We start from the raw sequence: 21,732 nt of genomic DNA on the forward strand, positions 1-21,732 counted from the left end.
GAGAATTATCCCTGTGATTAGTCACGTTGTGGTCAGTCGACTTCAGAGGATTTTTGTTGACAAAAATTAGGCACAATTTAAAGATTTAAAGATGTAATTGACATGATAAGAGAGATAAGATCATGATGATGTAAATAATGTGACAATTTTGACAACTCGTTTATTTTTTATTGAGAAAATGTTAAAACTTAAAATTTATATTTATTGGGTCTAATGTCAGTGATAGCCGTGCTAGTACACCACATTTAACATACTCACCACCTAGTGTAACGTCATGGATCACAGTGCACAGAGAATAGTCTATTCATGTTTTTATTTTACATAATTTTCCATGGCTGCAATGTATTTTAGTCGAGCAGAGATTAAACAGCTCTCAGGTAATACACATTTAGGAGTTAGGTTTTACAGTTTTACAGTTTACACCCAGTTAAAATCAAAGTGGTCTTATCACCCTGTCTGGCCTCACAGTGTACATACATTGTAATATGTGTGTATATACATTGTAAAGTATTATATGTTAAGTGTAGGTTAGTTAACGAGATAAGCACATAATTTCGTGCACACGAGGTGTGCTTGAAGTTGTATTCAATCTGTCAGCTAATGTATCATAATAGTGTAATAGATGCACAATGTGAGTAGTTCGCTGCTCAACAGCATCTTTAATGATTACTGTCAATGTTTAATTTTAAGACAGACGGTTTCTGGATAAATTTCAGTGACATAAGCTTTCAAATGACATCAAATGTTTCTTATCGAATGTCTCAGCGATTGGGACACAATTTTTGCGACAATAAGACTACCTTATACGGTAAAACTCCGATTTACCGCGAAAATAACTATGGAGCACTCATTATTAAACTAACTTCAAGTCGATGGTTTGTGAAACATAGGATATACGTTTACAATATACAGTGGACGTTTGTGTACATGAAGCTATCATCCCATATTAGACTAGGCTAGGCCCCCATTGAGGTTGCTGACAGCTGCTTAGTAATATTTGATATTTTAACTGGAAGGAAGTTTTATAACACACCCGGTCTCTTGAAATGTGCTTCCTCGGCTTGTTAATATATAATGGTGATTTTAATTTTAGTTACATTTTAAATATGTCTGCCGATTCTCCTAAACGTTAGTCGTTATAGTTTGGAGATTGATTTCGATTAATTTCGCCTATACTAGGTTAAAATATAAAAACATCACGGTATGCTAGGGAGGACATTAACCGCTCTACTCGATCAATAACGATTTGTTTACCATCTTACACTCAACATGCAGTTTTGCGGGTTCTTCTTATAATATTTATATCACCATGGTGAGCCGCCCTAGCAACTAATATTGCTAAATTCCTGGAATCACTGTAAAGTACTGGTAATGTGTTAGGTATGTGCTAAATGACCGTATTATCCGCCCTTACATAGACAAATATCAACGCACAACAAGTTTTGTTCTAAAGAAAAATGTTAAAACGACTTTCTATATCACCGCAGACATTATCATTTATCAATAGCTTTATTGTCTATGATCGATAGTCAAAGCCATCTTCAATACTTAATTAATCACATTCCAATTATTTCAGCGATAAAAGCAGAAGCGCGGTTTCTAAACGGTGAGAGTAAGAGAAAGAGACCAACAACCGCTGTACGAGCCGTAAGCGCAGCTGCACGACTACCGAGTGTAAGAAGTGAAGAGTGTAATATTGAGAAACGAGAGTCTCCTTATATACTACTCAGAGCTCCCTCAAGAGCGGGGGCTAAGTCAGTCCAGGTGCATACTTTTACATTTTTCAGAAAACTGTTTTATGTATTTCTATTTAGTAAGGATAATCCAAGTGTTTTGGTATGGCAACACGTACATTTGCACGTACATTTGCACGTGCAACACGTACATTTGCACGTGACAGCAGCACCCAGACGTTACCTTTTTTGAACTGGTAAAAATAACGTAAAAATAGCTTAAACAGTATATCTAATCCACCTTCACCGTTTCCGTGCCACTAGCCGACCACAATTCCTATGCGAAGATAAGAAAACTGCCATCACATAGAAACGCCCTCTACCCTAAAAATTATATAATATGTGGCCTTTGTATCAACACAAGTAATAACGATTAACGTTCAACTTAGGTCACGAGGGTTTCGTGGTCGTTCAGACTTTGACCTTTTTTCTCACTTCTTGAAAAACATTTTTCCTCTATGTCATCGAACTTCTTTAAATTTGCTATTATTTGATTCGTAGAAATTGATATTAACGAGCACGGACTGTTACGTGAAAAAGACCTTGTCATAGCACGTGCCACGTTCCCATTCATTTCCGCCTGTAAACTTAACCGACAGACAGCAATCATAAACGTGGATACTTAGTACATGATATTAATGTAAACGTTATTTTAAAAATAGGTGGGAATCTTATTAAAATCTCTGTTGAATAAACAGATATATAGCTAAATGCACTCGAGAAGCTCTACGCCTGTAGGAAATAACCTCGTAAATAAAGGGAACCTGACATAACTTGATTCATTCAGTAGGCATCTGAGAAACCCACTATAATATGCACTATAGGAGACTATAATACAGTTTAGAGGCGCTAGAGGGCGTGATTTACCTGCTTATATAAGTGTTTGAACAGCTTCCTGTCAGCGCCACAAAAAGCTAACCCTGTATATAGTGCACAGCACAGAGACCGTGTGTGGGTGTGTGTGAGGGACGACTACGTAAACTCACAGTTTCATCAGTAGTTACACTTTAATCAATAATCAGACCTTGTCAGTGCGTGTGTGTGTTGTTGTTTTTTTCCCTCCTCCTCCTACACCTTTCCTTATTGTAGTACACGTGAAACACAGAATACATCGGATACCCTTTTGTAGCGATGCATTTTTTGTAGCTTTGTCGTTAGTAGCGGCCACTACGTTGTCGAGAGGTCGGAGTTGTCAGTCTATGTTAGTTGTTCTATCGTTTGAGGTTTTAAGTTTTCTCGATTACTCCTATGATGTTGCATTCTTTAATTTATGATGCACCATAATTGATCGATGCTCCAGCCATTAGTTGTTAACGATTTTCCCTGTTAACCAGCATACCAATTCTATTCTAGTAACGCATCGTTATACTACACTTACCGACATAACAGTATTTATTTTGCTTTAGTTAGAGGTTTAAAAAAGCCGCGTATTTAGGCTTGACCGAACTTAATCGGCTTCATCTTACGTCAATAATACTCAACACAGTTTATTAAGGTGTAATTCTTGAGATCTTTACAAAAAAATCACGTGACAACAGTATCCGTTACAATTAAACTACAAGGAAAAATTTGTCCAACTCTTCACGCCGCACTGTAAATGTATACAGATTGTATATATGTGGTTGTTTTGCAGCTTTAGTACTTGCAATTGAGACTCGAGACCACTCTCGCTGTCATGTTGCTGTTGATGCCGTGACGGAAGGTACAGAGAATCAGCCCTCTACAGATGTGTGATCTGAACATGACACGCCCCAGTCTAGTCTCGAATGAAGGAGGACCAGGAAGCTCTAGAAGTCGGATTTAATCTATTGGAATAGAACCTGCGGATATAAACTGCGACGATCAAGAAGGAGCGCATCTCAGAGGGAACTGTGCTGAAATTAAAAAATACAACGAGATAGTTTCAAATGAAACGCCTATATCATAACACCAGGAGATAAAGATGATATCAAAGCAAAAAAATGTTGATTTAAAGGCATCTTTAAACGCAATTTTTGCGGGAAATGAAAGCAGATATCAGCTAAAAGAAGGAAAAAAATAAAGAAGATGCTGCTGAGGAAGAAGAAAAGAACAGACACAAATTGAAGATTTCTACAGTCTTTGAGAAACCAGAATCTGAGGTAGGGAAGAAAAGAAGAAGTAAAAAGAGTGATGATTACCCTTTTCAACTTGGTACCCTGATGTAATAGTTGAAGAAAAAGAGGAGGATCATCAGTCAAGGTACCGTTTAACGCAGCATACACGCAATCACGCATGGCATGTTACATGATCTAGCCTTACTTATGGTTACATTCAAATTTCCATTTTTGATGGGCGTGAACATTTCGAAACAGTATAAATATAATTAGTTAATCCGGGCATATAATTTTGCATCCCTAATTAGTGAGGTTCCTTTGAAACTCCGTTTCTTGGTTAAGCTATAGTGAATTTTTTCCCAGGCCCCCCTCAAACTTTCATCACAGCCAATTTCATTACTCTCAGTGTGCTAATACAAATAAGTTACGCACGAGATCCGTTTGAAATTAGGTTGCATACATTCGAAATAACTGCGGAGTAGCTAGTAAATGAGCCTCTATTTCTTGTAAATTAATAGTTGAAACCAATTCAGACATAAACTTTAATACCTTGTTCATAATTACCCCTAAATATTGATATCAACCATGCATTGTGTAATGTTTACTATAAAAACATGGATTATTACTAGAAGTGTAATTTATTTTCATGTCGGTTGCATGTGCTACATGATCGAGAAACGTCAAACTGCCACGTGGCACAGGGTCAAAAACTGGACACGTGACTTGGTCAAAACTGTAACGTCGTCCTGACGTCTTGACAGTTGGTGATGGTCGATGACTAATCTCTGTATATTGTACCGGCATTAGTAGCGGACTCACTCAATTGTAATCGTGCATAAATCATGTCAAGAAGTATTATGTTGCTGAATGATGAATTTTACAAGTTTTTCAGTAGAAATCATGTAGATTTATGATAGGTGATCTGATAAGCTAGATGGATATGCTACACATTAATGCTGGATATCAAGTAACTATATTTGCTTTGTAGAGCAAGTTTAAGGTTATCCATTTCTTTCTTTTTGCACCAACTTTACTAAATATCTTGCCGATTTGATCGAATTTTGACCCGGGAGTATTGGTGGTGGCCTGTCAGAATTGATCAGGTTTTTTCCAAACTTTCAATCTTGAAGATTTGGTCAAACATTTCGCAAAAATAATTCGATACATAGTTCAAATTGTCTAGATTTACTTCAGGTTCCGACTTCCGTTAGTTTCATAAGTTATTCTGTTAGTCCTATAGGATCTCATAATCACTGAATACCTACTTTAAGTCGAAAGTGCTCAAACTTTGACACTTTATTAAAATTTTATTTAAAATTGTCAAATTTAATTTCAAATCCGGCTCATAATAATGTTCCTGCTCATAATCATATCTGTCTTCTTAACCACACACAACTAACACTAAGTACTACTACTACTCTACTACTGCAAGGTGTAGCCCCAACTAGTACGAAGGGTTAGATCATGTACGAACCCCGAATTTTAACATATCAAATAAAATGGGTGTGATGCTGCCAGATCGCGACTGCTTTCTTCCCAAAGAGCAAGGCTCACTTTTAATCATTCAGTAATTTTTGTGGCTTTGCGGTTATATTTAATAATTTTTAAAAATATGTTAGGAGATCTTTTAACATAAATCGTGTTCAGTTCATACCATCAGGCCTGTTTGTGAGTTGGGATGAGGTCTTTTTAATAATAAAATTAAAATAAACTGTTACAGGTAAAAATATTACGATATTACTTGGTGTAGCTTTAAAAGTCATTGATCTTTACGCCAATACACCCCTATAAAGATACAACATGTCACATTAATGTATGATCCTAATGATAGTAATTGTATCCTGGATGACGTGTAGCAGGTGCCAAGTCATCGAGAGAGGAGAATCGTCTTAAGTTTGCTTATTTACACTTCTGTAGGTAAATCGATGTCCAAGCGAGTAATATACTTCTTCGTGACTTGTAGTAGTTTGTTTTAGTAGCCTCACACAGCTTATCACTGTCCTATTGTTTGTTGTTACATGTCTATTATTATCTATTCTAGTTTGATACTTTTATTACTTTAACGGTATGAATTTTCACAACCAGTTGTTATCTGATTTAAAGTAGTTAGCTAATTAAGCTATTACTAATTGAATAATGGAGTAATTTCCGACCTCGTACGGTCGTTTTACACGTATGGTTCTTGTGGACTGCATGATCTTATATCTGAACATGACAGAAGACACTGAATATCAAAATACTGCTTTATTCCACGTATTATTTAAATAACATTTGGTCGTTATGGTGATCTATCTGTCCGAGAGGAGGACAATTGTGTTTCAATCAGCTTTGTCAGCTTTACTAGTGATGTGTTGTCTACTTTTAAGTGTCCAATAATAGTCCTTAATGGGAATTTTCCAGCTTCGCTGATTACATGACATGCTTTGTTCACGGGTGGGTTATTGATTACATTAGTTGGGCTTGTTGCACTTATAACCATTCAGTTTGTCAATTTTTGATTAGATGAACACAGTCATAACATAGCTCATAACATGAAACTCGTACTATTCGTGTACTATAACGCAGTAATTGATCATGTCTATAAAGGGCCCGATTCATGAACCGCATGAATCAGAAATAGAATCAGAATCCCTGAATTACACGCATATGTCAGGAATCCTTCGCTGTTCTCTAACTCAGGACAGCATCTGCGTTATTTTCAGTACTCTTACTCCCCAGTTCGCGGCCTCAATTTCCCTGACTGTTATGTTATTTCCTTTAATGATCAGTTCCTATTATAGAAGTTTTGTGACACTAGATAACTACGGCTTGACGTCACAGCGTTCGTTGTCGTGATTACGTTTGTTCCGACTAACTACTATACGATTACTCTACGTGCAGTTTTGCTGTCAAATTTTGCTTTTTGATTTTTACTTGCCGCTCAAATTTGTACATTTAAGTGTAGCGGAATGTTGCTTTTTGCTTGACAGTATGTTGACAATTTTCTGAAGCCTTTGATGTTGCAACGCTGTGAATGTCTCATTATCATTTAATCTCCTTGATTTTAATAACTGATGTTCAATTGTATTCTGTTCTCTTTGATGCATTTCCAATCTTTTGATGTTATAAATGCTCGTAAGAAATATTTAAAAAACCTGTGCCCACTTTCTTCGCGTTGTGAACAGTAATCAGCCTCGCACAATAATGAGGACATAAGTAGCTATAATTACAATTACACTATTTACAACTCAGGTAAATACCTGATTTGGACTTACAGATAAACTATGAATCAGCTTAATTTCGTTTCTTTTGAAGATTTCTGCATTCATACCATATTCTTACTTTTAATGAATTTTCAGGCATGAAGAGAGCGAGGAAAGAAACCTAGATTTACGTTTTTTAAGAAAAATAGAAAGCCGCCGAGCTCTCGGTAGGACTCGAAAAGAGTGACAATGAAAGAGCAACCAATCAGGGGGATTTACCGGCGCAACAAGATGTTCATCCCATTCAAATCAGTACGAAAAGCAGGTAACAAGTACAGAAAACCACACCGGCGGCCGCACCTGGTGGAAGTGGAAGTAACACCACCGGTTATTATAGAGGCCTGAACCGATGTCCCCGCCAACAAGGGATGTTAGACAGGAAGTTTGTGTGGTGAGGATATCAGAAGAACCCAGACCCAAAGGACCTCAGGGTCGGAAGAGTGGAGCATGGAGACCCATTTCCAATGCTGATGGATCACAAGGCTGGTACCTGTGAGGAAACAGTTGGAGGACATGTTAAATGGGAACACGGGGAGTCGTCTAACAGTTGGTTAACGGGTAACAGTCAGTCTGTTGATCACGTGAAGTGTAAATCTGTCAGGTGAGTCTGTCAGTCGAAAACGGGCCAGGTATTCGATTACTCCAGGTCAATTTGATGGAAGTCGGATGTTGGTAACTTGGCATCTAGTTCACAAGAAACGGGAACATGGCAGGAAAATGCTGAAAGCAGAACAGAATGTAAGGAAGGAATGTGATGAGAAAGATATCAGTGTCCAAGGTGCTTCCTGCATCACGCGGACTCGGGGATCTCTCAAACATAATTTTTTTTCCGGCACCAGTGAGGGTCTGAGAAACTCATTTTTACTGCCTAAAAATAGACATTACGTTTTATAGCAAGTTACATGATGCGTAGTTTAATTCTAGAAAGTCTTGGCGTTCTGATGGTATACATTAAGGTTAGTGCGTTTGAAGAGATCAAACATTAATATCTAGGAAAAGAAAAACTTGAGTATTCGAAAAGTTAAACTTAATTAAACTTTCATCATTAATCTGTCTATAGTTTATCTTACTGCCAAAAATTAGTTAACACTTTTGCTTTGCTTACTATAAACTTGTGAAATATTACTGAGTGATGGACGGTAAATTGTAAATGAGTCATACGTTTGCTTGACTACGGGAAAGTGTAATTTAGATTTTGGAAAACCTTGCCGCATGCTGTATCCTTTTTTAAATTTTTGTTATAACTTTGATATTAAAGATAATGCGAATTATGTGTTAAATTTTGCTATATGCTATATTAACCTTGATTGTAGCAATTGCATCATGTATTTTTAATTGCATAGTTATTACTTTTTTCTTCATAAATTGCTACAAAAACATAGTTTGTACACAAATGTTGCGCAGTAAATATATATAATGTATGTGATATTTTGTTTCTAAACCGGAATATGTTAATAATTGGAGATTTTACTTTCATTTTTAATTCTTCGTTGTCACAAAAATGGACAGGAGAAAAAATGTTTCAAGTCACAAATTTAAAGTACTCTTAATTTCAATGAATGAAACTATAAGCTAAATGGTGAACTTAACAAAGTCAAGAAAGATGATTTACGGCCATAAATACCAAGGCTGCAGACTCTAAAAGTTTGAAATTTATGAAATAAGCATGAAAACTATTTTATGATACTAAAAACAGCTAAATTACGAACTAAATAGAAGTCTAGAAAGAATATATAATACAACGGCCGACGAAATACAAATTTAAACGAAATCTCTACAATATCTTTACTTTAGGGTTGGAAGAGAATTACATCACAGTACATGCTCGCTTTTCAAATCCTAACAAAACTTTTGGACTCATACAACTAGGTAGCTGGATAACACTAAAAAAGTTGTGTCAGATAATTTCTTACACAAATGAATGCATGAATAGTATTCAAACAACTGAAGCATACATGTACTCTAAGGTCCGATTTACCGCGTAATTTGGGTTAATGGACAAGCCGCGGAAAACCGGGTTTCGCGGAAGCGGGACTATGTTATTGTATATACCTATTATAGGGGGACGTGTATGGAATATTCGCGTCCATAATTAATTGAAATGAATAAAGGAAAGATTGAAAGTTTATTTGGTAAAAACGTTGCATTGATAACCAAATACCTGTGTCGTGAAACTGACTAAAGTATATGAGGATCATGTAGGCCGGTGGCGGACATGGATACGACATATCCGACACGTCGGGGTTTGTCGGGGTTTGTCAGGGTTCGTCGGGGTGTGGTCGGGGTTTGCTCAGGGTTAGTCGGCTGTGTGGGGTTTGTCGGGGTATGTCGAGCCTGAGAGCTTTATTTTTTTTTTTTTTTGAGTATCCAACCAAAAGCCGATACGGAGTCATCAAGCTTTACGTGGAAAACACTACACAAGAAGGCCTCATGGAGCCGTGGCCCGAGGCAAAAACCTCGACAAACCCGTCTGTCGGGGTTTGTCGGGGTTTGTCGAGCCTGAGGATACATGATTCCCTTATAAGCACGAACTTGCTTCAAACTGGATAAAGTTGTTATTGTATTGAGGGTCGTTATTTGAACACTTTACAATGTGGTTAATAGTCTCGGGTCTTATTTGACGCTCTTAAGATGTGGTCAAATATGAAACTTATAAATCTCCATTACGCTTAAATTCATACATGAAACTTGAAAGCTAGTTTAATCTATTTTAATTTACTTTTCGGTTGCAGGAGGAGGTGTCTAGCAAAGAATTGTAAACCGAAATTGTAAAAATGTCGCTTTATGTCCGCGCGAGGTTTATTTCTCAGAATTGATAAAATGTCGCTATTATTTGGATCACATTTCATTAATTTTTTTTTTAAATAATAACGAAAAGTTAGTGCGTGCGCGGATTTTTTTGAACTTTAAATTGTTGACATATTGTAATTTGCTGAAGCCACTCGTTGCTCGGCGGTCAAATCGCCCGTTTCAGGGAAGCACTCCCCGGATCGAGCCACGGCGGAGGTCATTTTTTTGCATTTTAATGCTTTACTACAATTAAATTATCAGAAGCGCACCTTAGTAATACACTTCATCAGATAAATTATACTGTTCGAACTACCAGCTAGGGAAGGATTGCCTTCAAGGATTTGTCCAGGGAAGACCTCGTTCGCACTGGAAACATGTCAAATGGTAAACGGGAGTTATCTGTAATTTTTGTTTTGTTTATGGCTAGAATTTAGAATTAGGATCAATATGATAAGGATCAGAGTTAATACCTGCTAGGATTATAAGTCACTTTCTTACAGTTGAAGAGGTCACTTTTTCAAAACTTTAAATTAAGACAATTGGCTCGGAACTTCTATCCTTATAGATTCATCACTTTCAGTTATAACTACGGTGTACCTGAAACCAGTTAAATAACTGTATAGAAAGGGACAACATCCACGGGAAATAACTGAACCAGATCTTCACCAGAACCATATACCGTTCAATAAAATTAAAACCATTTGATAAGGTTTGAGTCGAACTTTTTTTGTGTCTGCTAAAAGATATTCTTGGAATACAAGAATAAAGGAATTATAAATTTCAAATCTAACAGGTCATTGCAACAGCAACTGTCAAGATAATAAAAATAATAAAAATACTCGCCCCTGTCCTATAATAATCGACATCTTGATTGACTTCACTACACCAGACAGTATTGATTATCTATGTAAACTCGCGCACGCACCTACCTTTTTGCATTATTTAGAATCAAATTTGACCGCATAATCATGTTTTTTGAAAAGCGACATTTTTACTGTATTATTTTGAGAGAAAACATCTACTGGGTTGCAGAATTTATATCGGAAATTGTACGGAGCAAAGAAGCAATTTTTATACAAAAATTGTGCAATTACATTTACTGTGACAGCGCGCGCTAGGCCGAAGCGCGCGTGGTTGAGTGAATATATATATAATGGTCAATATTGATTGCGCGCCTTCATATCGTTCGCCTATCCGGTCACCCAATATATTTAAACTTGCATTATCCATGGATATGGCATCCGGATAAGTAGGTGGAGTGCATGCCAAAGGAACTAAGATCTTTCCGTGAGTCCAAAAACAATGAGCACATCATTGGGCGGGGACGACTGTCGAAGACGCGGAAACTATTAAAGACCGTCCCACCCTTTCCAATACTCCCTAGGTGAGGCTATATCGATTAGACACCACTTACTACACGGCCGCAATTCATTATACAGGGAAACCTGTACATTGCAAGTGTAGCTGCGGGACCACGGATATATGGAGGTTATTGCGTAGAACTTAGTTCATAGATGTAGTAGTTTTGTATTGTATGGATGTATCTGTGATGGGCTTCTTAACGATTGGGAAATTGTTGGAAGATCTGTGTGGCCTTCTTTTCTGGAAGCCACATTAGTCCAGTCACGAAACAGAGTTTGGAGGTGCGGAAACTGATGAGATGCCTCCTTTGATATGGGTGATGTCGTTGGAACTGACATCTAGGTCACCCCGAATTGTACTTTTCATATGTCAGGGCAGTTCCAGAATTGACGAGATGCTACACATTCCTTATACAGACATAACATTTTAAAAATAAACACACCTTATTAAATCAAAAGTAAATTTAATCAAAGAAAGTTGAACGAACATAAACACAAGGAACATAAAAAGAGATTCCTCACTAGGGTGTTAATCAAACGGATATAATTCAGCTTCTCAGCTGACCAATTTGACAGGATGAATATATGGATTTAGCCCTTCTGTAATGTTCTAAAAAATCAAAGTTCTTCCCAATTATACTTTACTTGATTGATAACAGAAGAAAGTTTTGATAAGACCATTTTGAAGGATCTTAAATATCTAGGGATGTTTCATCTGAAGTTGGTTCAGATCCAGTTAACGATCATTGTGCTACCTGTAACAGTAATCTATTAATTTGGGTAAGATAATACCAAAATAAGAATATCTTTGTATTTGTAACGTAAAATTCGTTCTAATAAAGCACCCATCTTGAATCACTAACACGTATCTAGTTAGACCCTGTGTATACCTAGTACCTAATGTTATGGTTATAATGGTTCAATAATAGAATTTCAGGTCTTGTCAAATTACCTATGTCTAAATCATATGCATTTATTGTATCTTTAAAACACTCAATCACATAATATTCACCTTGAAAATTATGCTTTCTTACATTTGGTTAATACATCTGACTTAAAAACTCAAAACTATTAAACACATTGCAATATTACCGGTATCGTAAGTAAAAAGTTTGATCAGATCCTTCTCTTACAAAAAACATGTGCGATAGTACGTTTATAGAGTTCATAAAACGTAACTCCTCTCATGCGACGTTTGGAAAGGATTCGTACTGAACTACGTGAACACAAAAACTCCTCTTTAGATTAAATAATTTCTTTCTAACACTCATTTACATGGCAGGAAACACTGTTTAAAACATTTTGGATTTCGGGTGGATTAGGAAGAAGCTGCTGTCCATTCTGCACAAACTTGATATTGACGGTATACTGACACGAGTCATTCTATGACGAGTCATTCTATGACTTCGTGTAATTACTTATAGTTGAATTATAAGTCTTGCAAAATTGAAAAATTAAAGGCCATTTAACCAATGATCTTAACACAGTGAATGTTTGGCTCATACCATCCTACCTTTAAAATCAAAATAGCTGCAGATGAAAGTTTGGTTGCTCGTCAATTCAACATAAGAACGTCTGAAACTTCTAGGATCAAAACATGCAGGCTCGGGTATAATATCTCATTAATCTTACAATGAATAACGATAAAAAATATTTCATAAAATAGAAGTGTTTAAGAACGATCGATTTCAGCTGGTGTCCGCTTAAAACATGATTTTCCCAGGCCCCAGGCTCTTTGGAAAGTTAAACAACTATATATTGGGAGGACATGGTTGTGAAAACAGATTCCTTAGATCTACCTTTAAACTGTTATAATTTTCAAACATTTGTTTAAATCTATATAAAGTGAAATATAAAACTAAACTTATACATAATATTCCTATTTACTTTGCCTTACAGACCGGCCCTGTCACGCATTCACAGTGTATCTCCTGGTTATAAATTCTTATGAACAATGCGCGTCGGGGGAATTTCACGTGCACATTAACTTGTGTACATTTGATTATATTTATAATACCCAACCAGGCTACTCCTTTTGTATGATAGCTTTATATATACAGGAGTGATTTCCAGCACTTCTGGCGTCGTTTTACCCTCGAGATATGTAACCTTAAGAGAGGATATGTATCCTCTAGCTACGTATCAACACGTTCAACAGGGTGTCGACAATATGAGTTCTCACAATCTTTAATGCGCGTTTATCTTCGGCAAACGGCCACCCAGTATTGGCGAGCCTGAAAAGCAAACTTGTTATTTTATTTTTTATAACATATCACACGAAACCTGTTCATTTAATGATTGGCATGATCAGAGTTGCAACAAAAAAATGTGAAAACACCAAAATTTGAACCTGTGTATCTAATCACGATAAAATACAAACACACACGCTGTTTCCAGTCAATTAATATGGAAGACATAGCTAAAATTGATAAAGTGAAAGTGAAAACTAGGTGAAATCCTAACAAAAACCTGCTGAAGAGGAATGAGATTATTCCGCAGCAAGAGGTACGGGAGTGTCGAGTAGCTCACGTTATTATGTTATTGTTGTGCGCTATGGGTGGGGAGTACGGCGTACTTACAAACGGCACGATGGGGGTTATGCGGTATTCCGATAAAACTGACGAGAATTTTATTTCAAAGATATCTTATACAACTGTAAATGTGTGTCAATCAGTCGAAATTCTTTTAATCGTGGTATCAAGCACCGTTAAATTTTGATTTAGATATATTATTTAAAGAATAATAAGAATATTAACTTTGGATAGGTTATCGCTTCAAATCATCGATTCATTACGCATTGTTTCAATACTGAATCATGTGGTCCTGATTTTGCTTTAGAAGGTATCGTTTCTGTTATTTGCTCAGATCTGATTGCATCTGGAGGAAGGAATTTACTTGTATAGAAAAAACTTTTTAGAAAATGGACCAGATACACTGACAAAACCGGGAATTTCAAACATTGACGTATTAATAATTAATTTATATAAACCAGATTTTTGACCGAATTCAGACTTACCCAGGTAACGAGTCGTAATTCATTAATGTTCGGGAGCAGCCATCGTATATGCTCAAAATTCCACCCGATCATTACAAGCCAATATCTCACAAATCTAATTGAACGGAGTTCTAAGACATATAAATATTTGTTAAAATTCAAATGAGTAACATCTTTTTCCATCTGTATTGCGAAGCATGTTTATCATGGTCTGAAATTGACTTTGATTCTGTTGCGTTAGGGCCTGTCCTGGTTCCGGGGAAGATGTTTCTATTGGACCCTGGCAAAATAAATTAAATATTAGTCACATTTTAAATGTGATACCTATTTCTGACCGATAAGCTTAATTCTTTGTGGTTATTCCTCTCTTTTTAGCGAGCTTAGTCCATATTCCACCTATATTGCCTTATCAGGTAGAAAATATTCACATTCCTTGTCTGTCTTTAAATGAGAAGGGTTGTTGTATCTTGTTGTTCCGGCACCAAGTCTTGTCAGTTGACAGTTGAATGTAAGTCAGTCTAAGCCGTAGTGGTCAGTTGTTCAATACACAAAAATCACTGTCAGCGCGAGCGGGTCCTCCTCCTCAAACACTCACATTGACGCTGAAAGCTGAGGAGAACAAGGAGAAGTAAAGGGTCCCTCTTGTCTGTTTCAGTGAAAGTATCTGCCCTCCCAAACCCTTAGTCCGTTGTGCGGGCTGCTGGGCATTATTACTAGGTTTTTGTATAGTTACACAAGGGGTAGTTACTCTTACCCTGGCTGTTTTACAGGGTCACGGCTTTGACTCGTGAACATAATACGAAACAACCACAGCTACAGGATAAGTAAGGGATAGTGAAAATAGGATAACTAATAGAAAAGTTAAAACAAACTCTCTACTTTAAGACTCATGGATAGAACAGAAAAAATTAAAATTCCATTGTTTTATCCTCAATAGAAGCACTGCCAACAGAACCCTCGAAGGAACAAGCCTCGATCTTCTGAGCTTCACTTTTTCTTCATCGTCAGGGGTTTTATCCAGCTGGTGGGTCTCCCTGGAGAAGATGTAGGAGATTATTATCCTATTTGGACATAGCAGTGATATTTAAACATGATGTTATAAGGAGTTAAAAAATAATGCAGAGAGTGATTTAAGATACCTTTTGACTTTTTTAAAATTTAGTCGAAATTAATTGAATTGCATCTGATATAAAATACTTACGCTACAGGATCTTTGTCCTTGATATGTAGTGGTTTTCTTTCTGCTTTTGTATTTGTGGACCACTTCAAAAGCCGGCCCTATCGTTCGAACTACTCCTCTGAGCTGAGACTGAAACAGCATGACTTACAGATTGTATAATAGCATAGCATGGTATCTAGATATTTAAAGCGTGATTGTGAATATTCTTAATACAGGGGAAAATGTTTTTTCACGAAGATCATCAAACGCCCAAACACCTGCGGTTTTACATGTTCAGGGGTAAATACCTTTTTCTTGCCTTGAAAACGTCACATTTAAAGGAGTTGTCGGGTCCATCCCGCGCTATGTAGGAGATATTTTAGGTATGGGAGTCGTTTGAAACCGTAGAACACTCTGGAAGGATGAAATTCAGATCACAATCCGTTCTAACATCACAACAATTTGATACTCAAAGAATTGAAACATTCGATTGACTTCCACTTCCACATGCAGGGAATGCTGACTACTATAACAGAATGTCCTTTACTATTTACTATAGCTAAAGGATCAGCTGATAGTAACAGTTATCAAATTCTTCCTATTACTGATCGTTTGCTATGCGTTATGATTATAAATCAAGAGGCTGCATATAATGAACACTATTGACACGGGTTGCAGAGTTGAGGTCTGTACGGACCCTAGTAGTTTCAGATCCTTAGTTTAACTTTTGTCTAGAGCTGAAAGAATTTTGGAAAAACTGTAGGACACTAACGCCTTGCTCTATCATAATCAACCGTTATCTGGAGCGTGCGCGCGCGAGGTTCAAACTAAATGCTGTCAATTACTATAGCGGATGCCGAAAAAGTGCATTTTCCCACACTGAACGGCTTGCGCGCGAGAGACCTAATTTAGGTTGGTTTTGCCTCCCAAAATCAAAATAATTTACCAATTTCGTAAAAATCAAAGGTTTAAATTTGTTTGGAAAACTGAACTGCATGGAAAAATGCGAACACAAATTGTTTGTACATATAGTTCTCTTATTGACAGGCCTAAGTCACGTCAGGATATGAGGTATTTAGGTATGCGATCTCAAGAAAAGCAGCGAAAGTTTTTAATCAGTCAAAACAAGAAAGCATTCATGTTAAACACATTGAGGTGTTAATGAGAACTAGGTGCCCTAGGCGGTCTAGGCTGGAAAAAAGCTGAGTTACCGAGCCTTTAACAAGTTTATTACTAACATCCAGAAGGAATCTTTCATGTGGTTAAATCTTACAAACTATGGGTTTACTTAGAAACATGAAGTAAATTGCTTTCAATCGAAAGTTTTAAATATTATTTAACATTTGTGGACGATTTCATCAAGTTCTATCATTTTGCAGCCAAAAGCATGAAAATACCCAATTACGTGTAAACGCGAGTTATAAAGAATATGCATGATAAGGAGTAAAGTTTTAATTTGATGACTAAACGTTTCAGACACTGGACACGTTAATTATCTTTAATACAATTATGTACCCTGAAAGAACTTACTTGAATATGGTATGTTTACTAATGTTGTATCACAAAAACTTTTAAAAAACTTGGGAAACACCAGAATAATGGGGTATGTAAAAATTGTAAGGCCCTAAGAAAAACCCGGCTAAGCTATTTAAAAATTTTAAAGGGGGTAATTTCTTTCCAAGTGAATACCCAAGCGCCTGATTTACCCTACAGTGAAATTATGAAATGGACCAAAACAGTTCCATGCCAGGGGAAAGTGGGCAACGCCTTCATTTTGAGAAGCATTTTCTAAACCTTTTAAAATGACAAAAAAGGGAGAGAAGCTTGAGATTCATTATCTTTTCCCGGATCCCAAAAACCTTTAAAAACCCCTTCTGAAAAAGGAACAAACATCTTTGATAAAAGGCTCAAGTTAGGGAAATTTTGGGGACTTGAACGCTAAAATCAGTAAAGGGGGAGTTTTCAAAAACGACTTAAAGAAAAATTAAAGCCCAAGAGATCCTTTGCTACCAAGTTTCACGTTTATGACCCCGGCAAAGTTCAGCGAAACCCAGCTATAAATCTCAAAGGGGGGCCTGTTCATTGGTTTGATGAAAGGGTTAGGGACAGCTAAAGGAAAAGCACCCTTTTATGAATGCGCGATAAAATTTTGACCCAAAGGTAACAAAGGGCAGCCGAAGAATTTTTTTTGAACCCATCGATTAAATTTAGTGAAAAGGCGCTGCTGACATCGGTCAGGGACCAAACATAAAAATTTCAAGGCTGGCCAACCTGTGTTGTAGGCATTTAAAAATCCCAAGAGCTTGTGCTGGCAATTTCCCAATTACCGGCGTGTATTTAAGAAGTAGATTTAAAATCAATACATGTCACAGTGGAGGCTTGCCCCCCTTAGTAAATTCCAGGCCCTGACCAATTGGTTTGGTGAGATCTGAACGATTAGGGGGAATGTGTGATGTGGTATTAAAAAAAGAGTTCAGAAAATCGGGCCCACTTCAAGAAAACAAAATTTTCAAGAAAAACAATTTTATTTGATTTTTTAAGCAGCCCAAAAAAACATATTTTATATATATAACTGTGCAAATTTTAAACCCATAATCTTGGGGGCTTGATAGAAAGAAGTGCCCAAAAGTATATGTATTTTTTTCCCAAAAATACGTCAAATGAACCCAGGGTGATCAGATCTGAGAGTGCAGACCATAAAGTTACGCACCCCCCTTGCCTCCTGTATTTTTGGGTTGGGGAAAGAAAATTATGCAAATTTTGGTCTTTTATACCCCAAGCCCCTTTGTTAATAGAAGTATATTGTTTTTTCTGAGTTAGTTCTTCAATAAAAACAATACAATAAAATCAATTTAAATATCAAAAACTAAACTACAAATAAAAAATTTACAAATAAAATTTTTAATTCCCCTTGATAAAACAGTTAAATTTTTGGTTCTAATATTTAAAAATTAAACTACAAGTTGTTAAAAAAACCCAAATAGATCTAGATATTCAGTCTGTATACAATAATGATACATTTTTAAAATTTTTGTTATGTGCCGCGGCATTAGATTAAATTACTGAACTTAAAATTTGTTTGGAGCCAAAGTTCTTTTAAGTCAGCAGCGGTTGTTTTTAATTGTGTTTTCGTTTAAATTTTTTATAAAAGTTAAGGGAAAGTTTCTAGCAATTGTTTTAATTTAAAAAATTTTTTTTGAAAAATGTTCCAAACTGGCTGTTAAACAAAAAAGGTATTTGATTTTTTTAGAAAAAATAACGTTGATCGTTGCGGGGTTTAAAGTTGATAGCCCAAAAAGGGGTAGGGGCATGGTACTTGATAATTTAGAAAATTCTAAAAACTGTATTGTACAAGCTTGACCCAAAAATTTTTAAACCAAAAAAAGGGTTTTTGAAAGCTCCTTTTCAAAGTTTGGCCTAGTTTTTGCATGCCTTAGGGTTAGTTTTTTGAAATTTTTGATTGTTTTATTAGATATGATCGAGATCCCCAAAAAGGTTCTATACAGTCTTTTGTGAAAAAAAAGACTTCTTTTGACCTTTTCTTTGGGGACAACTCCCAAAATTATAAAAAATTTGATTGATTCAAATAAGCTTAAATTTTTAAATTGTTCAGCAGGTATCGAGTGCCGATTCTAAAGATGACCTCAGGGCCCCTCAGTTTTTTCGGAGGGATGCAGTGAGCAGCCAGTTTAGCTTATCTTTTTAACAACCCCAAAAGGACCTGCTTTTGGGATAACCTTACCTTGGGAAATGACTAGTTTTCATCTAGCAGGGTAGAAAATGGTTGCCCCGTGCCAATTCATCATATCAGAGGCGGGTTTAAAAAGGGATGTAGCAGCATTTTAATTTGAAATAATAGATTACATTTCAATAAATCGAGACTGTTTAAGCACTGAGTTGGTTTTTTGTATGTTGCTTCTCTAAGGGCCCCGATAAAGTTTTAGTGTCATCAGCAAAAGAAACAAATTTACTTCACTTTTGAAAAACATTTTTTATATCGTTCAATACATAAAAGGGAAGGGCCCCTAGAATTGCCCCTTGAGGAAACCCCCGAATTCCACACCCTTTTTTTGTGGACATCGTTATACTCACATACTGCTTTTTTTAGAAATAGCTTTTTAGTAAAGTTATGCGGCCCCTAAACCGGGAATTAGCTTCTTAGAAAATATTGTGATCAAGGGTGTAAAAGGGCTTTGCTCAAGAAATGAATAGCCGGGGACTTTTTTTGCTGCCGGGGTTTTTGTAACAGATCTAAAATTTTTGGGAAAGGCAGGGGCGGGAATGGCCTTTTCAAAATCCAAACTCGAGTTTTAGTAACCTTTTAGATGTGAAAAAATTTATAGACGTTTGTAAAGACCTTCTCAAAAAATTTTTTCCAAATAAAAGGTAAATTGATACGGCCGAAATTTTTCAATACATTCCTTTTTGTCTTTCTTGTAAATGGGAATAATTACCTTTTAAAAAATATTTGGAATACCCATTTTGTATTTTAAAGGCCTAAAGGGGGGATCGGGCAAAATTCATGCTAGGGCAGGGTGCACGATGAGGGCAGGAACCCATTTTGTTAGGGATGTTTTCCAACGCATTAAACGCTCTCAATGGGACGCTGCTCCCAACAACAGCATATGTTGCCCACCATTGCAAAATATTTGAGAACATACGAAAACCCAAACAGACCTTTTGGGGCAAACAGCAAGGGGGACCCCAAGAGCTGCAAAGGGTTTCATAAAGAACAATTTTGCCAGGGTGGAACCCTTTAGCCCCACCATTATCGCCCGCCTAAAACATCTCAAACAGGTTGGTTTGCCGATGATGTGCGGCTGGAGGGAATGGGGTGTATAAGTGGGGGAAAGGGGGGGTTTTGCCTAAGGGGGACCTAAGTAGGGTTATTTTTAACCCATCAAAAAGCATTCTTATAAAGGACCCTCAATGACGCCCGGGCCAAGCATTTTTGAGATTTAAAAAAATATGCAAATAACAAATCAGCACAAGGCACTTGGTCAGTACTTGGAATTAGTGTAAGACAAAATTCCCGATAAGGTCCAAGGTGTGCAAAGACATCAAATGCTAGCTGATTTTGGGGAAATCTGAGCCTCAGCAGCCCTATTCACCTACCCGGGCATACAACACCAATGGAATTTTTTTTAAAAGGGTTTTTCCCCTCATATCTTGAAGCCAGGGGCCCTAGAAACATGAAATAAGAAAAAAGCTTCGCCAAAGATGCGGGCAGGGAGTTTCCCAGATTTGGGGGGGACGTGTTAAGGCTACCAAATAAATTGGGAGTTGGATTGGTAACCCACGAGGAATCCACTGAGCCAGTTCCAAGCTACTCACCCCCATTAAAAAAGAAAATTTTAGTGGCCACAGGGGGGACATGCACCCAGAAACCTCCCCAAAAATCGGGAAAGAAATGAAAAAAATTTTAAAATTTTCGAGCTCCAAGCCAAGTTTAAGTTATATGAAAGTGGCCCCCCAAAACACCCCCCCGCTGGGGGACTTTTTTGCTAGTTTTTGCGAATTACTTTAGGGATACGAATCTCGCAATTTAAACGGTGGGGGGGGAAATTTTAATAATTCAAAAACTTTTTATTTTCCTACTTTTTAAGTCGTTGGGGCTTCCCAAAAACTTCATCCCCTGGGATAATATGGGGGCCCCACTTGTTTCTGAGAGTGTTTATCCCCTTTCAAGAGAAGATTTTACTTTTGGGTCCCTGGGGAAAAAGGAAGTAGATATCGAAATCTAGACAACCCGATCGAAAAACCCTTTCATAGGGCATCAAGTTTCATCTCTTAGACTTAAGAGGCTTCAAACACCTAAAAAAAAAATTTTTCAAAAGAAAAAATCACCGCGCTTACAAAACCACCAAAAACTCCCTCTAGTTTTTGAGGGAAATTTTTGAGGGAAAGTTTTTGAGGCCCCGGTGACTTGCCCACAACACGAGTATATTACAATCTCGCAATATAACAGACAAGAAATTTTGTAAATATCTGTAAAAGGGAATTTTTGTTTTTAACAACTTGTTCAATAGCTAATAACAAATCGATGAACCACACAAAGGGGCGGCCGGTGTAGTTAAGTTTTATGGCTCTAAAATGGGGGCTGTTATTGTTAATAAAGGCCTTCGATCGAGCTGGTTTGGCTGCAGCCCAAAATTTAGGATCAAATTTTTGGGTACCAATTATGTTGGGATTATTATTCATTAAAAGAAGATACCGGATTAAAATCCCATAACTTTCGCAACCCAAACAGGCAAGCTGAACTACTCTTGAAAAACTAAAATTAAATATTAATAGTGTTTTATCATTATAAAACTCAGTTTTACATGTCACTTGCAGTTAAGGGGGTTAAATGAAAAAGTAGATTTCCATTGTGTCAC

At 36.8% G+C, this 21,732-nt stretch overlaps 1 protein-coding gene across 2 annotated transcripts in view; it reads left to right on the forward strand.

The window, feature by feature from the left end:
- The window catches only part of LOC134817783 (carboxyl-terminal PDZ ligand of neuronal nitric oxide synthase protein-like), an 86,644-nt gene that overhangs the window by 19,597 nt on the left and 45,315 nt on the right, over positions 1 to 21,732 (forward strand). The gene's annotated exons all lie outside the window — the stretch shown is intronic.

This window comes from Bolinopsis microptera, chromosome 7 (assembly GCF_026151205.1).
Source record: "Bolinopsis microptera isolate Bmic1 chromosome 7, MBARI_Bmic_1.0, whole genome shotgun sequence".
Taxonomy (NCBI): Eukaryota; Metazoa; Ctenophora; class Tentaculata; order Lobata; family Bolinopsidae; genus Bolinopsis; species Bolinopsis microptera.